Source organism: Apodemus sylvaticus, chromosome 5 (assembly GCF_947179515.1).
Source record: "Apodemus sylvaticus chromosome 5, mApoSyl1.1, whole genome shotgun sequence".
Classification (NCBI taxonomy): domain Eukaryota; kingdom Metazoa; phylum Chordata; class Mammalia; order Rodentia; family Muridae; genus Apodemus; species Apodemus sylvaticus.
Window position 1 is genome coordinate 110,507,068 of NC_067476.1, and position 4,252 is coordinate 110,511,319.

Here is a 4,252-nt window from a genome sequence, read left to right on the forward strand (position 1 = left end):
GGGGATCAAGAAAATAGCAATGGGTTGAAATAGTGAGGAAATCTCGTTAGATTCAATTTGTGAAAGTAGGAACTGGCTTCCTAAGACTGTGATGTTGTCCCTGCTTATGCAAAGAGTGAGTTCTGGCGTGCTTTTCCTCTGTTGCTTACAACGAGGTTCACAGTGAACCACCAATGGGAAGGAATTCTGGGAACACAAAAGACACTGGGCCTGCAGATTTGGGGAAGGGACATCACCTGGGTAGATTTTTTTTTTTAATTACCACTTCAGAGTACACCAGGGAATTGTGGTCACAACTGTTTTTGCCTTTGCAGGTGAGAACCCCAGGCCTTGATAACAAGTGTGCCAGATCCTGTTCAAGAGGATGGTCCAAACTCAATGAAGAAATCTTCAACCACTGGGTTTCTGACCTTGGGCTGGATCCATGTATGCAAATGTGACTCTCTGGGGGGGGGGCTCCTCCCTCTTTCTCATCACTTAGGAGAACCCTAAGTCTTGTGTCTCTGGACAGAGTAGATGTAACCCTGATTACGCTGCTCCTCTTGCAGGTTCTCAGGACCCCTGATGGCTAGTGTTCCACTCCTGGGTCATAAACATTTCCCAGGGTTTTTATATTTTTTCTTTTGTTATCATTGGCTGGTCACCCAATGTCTGAAAGATGGATAGATACTAGATACGTAGCTAGATAAATCTGTGTCAGCAACGTTCAAGTATACAACACAACGTTTTGTGCTACACGCTCACGATTTTACATTAAAGTTCTCTTGAACTTACAAAGAACTTAGCAGTCTCCCCACACACTGGAGTTAAACTCAATTTATTCACAGTACTGTCAAGGAACTTAACTGTGAAGTGTAATTCTTCACAATTACAGGTGTATTCTTCGTGGTTGCAAATAGCTCTGTGCTGGAAGAGGAGTTAGGCACAGCTGTGGAGGGTCCTTTAGCACTGACTTCCTTGGCAGACAAGGCATGATTGGTTGGACTCACTGAGAATTCTGACTTGTTCCCCCTCTCAGATCCATCCAACCCAGACAGCCTTTTTGTCTAGCATAGATGTACACATGTATGTACACATGTACTGCACATACTAACGAATGCTTCCAGAGTCCATAAGGGTCACGTGCTCCCCTAAGCACAGTGAGCACATGGGTTATTCTGGGTGTTACGTGGAGGAAAGGGTCTCTACTGAGACCTTAAACAATAAACAAATCCCATAAAATATAGCGTTATCTGGCTGCTCTAAAGGACTCCCTTTAAGCTCTATGTTTTGATGAGCCCAATTTACCCTTTTAAAAGGTACCTTTGTGGCAACTGTTGCTTTTCTAAGAAAACCCCTCAAGAAATCCAAACTATAAAAAGTGATGCGAACCCTAAGAGCCTGAAGTGAAGACTTCCCCACATCAGACACCTTCTCAGAAAGGGACTTCTCTTTCCTTCCTGTATATGCTCTAAATTCACACTAGTGGGAGGCAGCTGGACCTCTGCTTGGATTGTCAGGCACTGTTATCACACAAGCCTTTGTGGACGCCATTTGCAGCATTCTTTTTCTCTTTCCTGCCTGTTAAGGATATTTGATATTCTCAATTGATATAACTATTTGCTTTGGTTATTTTCTTTCTTTCTATTCATTTCTGTTTAAATTATTCAGAAGTTGGTTTCATTTTGGTTAAAACTTTCAGCTCAAGAATTCCTGTTTCATTCCTATTGATAGTCGCTAGGTAAATCATCCTTTAACTATGACCCACTCACCAGAGAACTGTAAGCCAGTATCCTGATGTGTGGAGGTTAGTGTGTGTGTGGCGGGGGGGAGAATGAAGGGGGGAGAGGGGAAGAGAGAAGTGGGGGCACCAAAAGGAGGGGAGATAAAAGGAAGGTTTCTTTGCTCAACTGTAAATAGAAGTAAAGAAACGGGATGATGGGAAATCAAAATATCTGGGAACAGCAGCAAATGAACGCAGTTCAGATGGTAGACATGAATGTTTTCCTGCTGTATCAGCATCCTGAGGCTACTTGCAACAAAATACCACAAGCCCAGGAGGAATCATTCTTTTATAACTCCACTGTCAGCCCCATTTCCTCTGACAGCCCTGCAGGAGAATGCATGCTTTGCCATCTCCAACCTCTGACATGATCCAGGTATTTCCGGAGCTGCGGTAGGGTAGCAGAACTCCATGCTGTCTCTGTCTCCTGCTCCATATATGTCTCTTTGACTCTTCATTTCTTAAGAAGATAGTTGTCTTGGCCCTGGGGCTTCCTTATCTACCTGCCTCTTGAATTTGAGGGTTCTTAGAGTCATCATTTAGGCCAGCGATCTCAACCTTCCTGATTCTGTGACTTTTGAATATAGTTCCTCATGGTATGGTTACACACACACCAACCATAAGATTACTTCATTGCTAGCTACTTCATAACTAATCTTGCTGCTGTAATGAATCATAATGTAAATATCAGATATACAGGATATCTGATATGTGACCCTCCCTCCCAAGGGGTCTTGACACATAGGTTGAGAACCATGATTTGGGCGACTTCCTTAAATGGGCTCACGTGGTACTACCCATCATGCAGTGCATTTGTACTAGCCAGCCCTACTATGCCATGTGGCTAGAACAGGAGTCTAGGCTGGGCAGTGAGGAGGGTCCAGCTTCCTCAGCAGGACTGCTTTCCTTATAACTAGTTATAACGAACTATCCAGGGCCAGACCAGGTACTGGGTGCTGCTCACTCTGCAAAGTGCAGGACAAAGTTAAACTGCAGCTTCTCCATAGCTAACAGGATGCCAGGCTGCAGGGAGGAGATGGGAGAGACACTCAGGCAGGGCCCCCGCATGCTCAGCTGTGTGTACTAGCACACAAGCCTGTTCCAGATGGAGCAGGACTCAGCCCTCCTTTACAAAGTGCATCTTTCCCTCTCTGAGCTGACGACTGGGAAGTGGTGGATGGAAGATATGAGAGAGCAGAGAGGCACCAGGGGGAGTCAAGGGCCAGGGCATTGATGTGCTCCAGAGAGGACCAGCTGTGACTAAGGAAGCCTCTTTTTTTGTTTGTTTTTGGTTTGTTTCTGAGAAAGGGTTTCTCAGTGTAGCCCTGGCTGTCCTGGAACTCACTCTGTAGACCAGGCTGGCCTCGAACTCCCAGAGATCTGCCTGCCTCTGCCTCCTAGGGTCAAAAACATGCACCATCACCACCCAGTTCTAAGTCAGACGCTTAACAACACTTACTGTGGTGGTTTGAATGTACTTGGCCCGTGGGAAGTGGCATTCACTGTTAGTAGATGTGGCCCTGTTAAGGAAGTGTGGCACTGTGGGGCGTGGGCTTTGAGGTCTGCTCTGCCCGGTGTAGAAGAGCCTCCTCCTGGTTGCCTTTGAATGGAAATGCAGCCCCATGTCTGCCTACATGCTGCCATGCTTCCTGACATGATGTAGTGAACCTCTAAAACTGCAATCCAACCCTGATTAAATGTTTTTATAAGCATTGCCTTGGTCATGGTATCTCTTCACAGTAATAAATCCTAAGACACACGTCTTGGGTTCTGAGCTGTGCATTTTGCAGAGAAATTGGTGATAGTCACAGTATATCACGTTGAACAAGAGCCTGCATATGGCCCTCCACCTGCAGGGCCCTGTTTGTCCTGAGATGTTTCACCTTAGATTCCAAACGGGATGGTCAATAGACTTGGGGATGGAGGAACCAATACCTCACAACAGCTTAGATTCCTTCTAGTCCCTCTGCTGGCCCCAGAGACAGTTGCCTTTTAGATTTTAACATTTTATTTCCTCCTCCCTGGCTGTCTCTGAAAGCTTGTTCAGTGCAGGGTACCTGGGTATGACTTATAAAACCCTGTGTCTCTAATGCTCAGGAAACACAGACTGGGGACAGTGTCAGAGTCTACATTCCCTCCTAAGCCAACTGTGAGATGGGACCTGAGTGTGGTACCCTAGGAAGCCAAGTGGGAAGGTGTGTGGCCATGTTGGAGTAATTGTGGCCCTGTTGGAGGAGGTGTACCACTTGGGGTGGCCTTTAGGTTTCAAAAGCCCATGCCAGGACCAGTTTCTCCCCTCCCTCTCTCCCTTCTTCCCTCCTCCCATTGCCTTGGTCATGATATCTTTTCACAGCAATAGAACACTATGACTTGGGCTTAGCTATCAAGGCTTAAAACCATCCCAGGGGTAGTTTTGACATTTCATGATAGAGTCAACAAAAAGATGGCCCAATGCATGGGCCAGCAATATCAGAGGGATAGACTCCACAC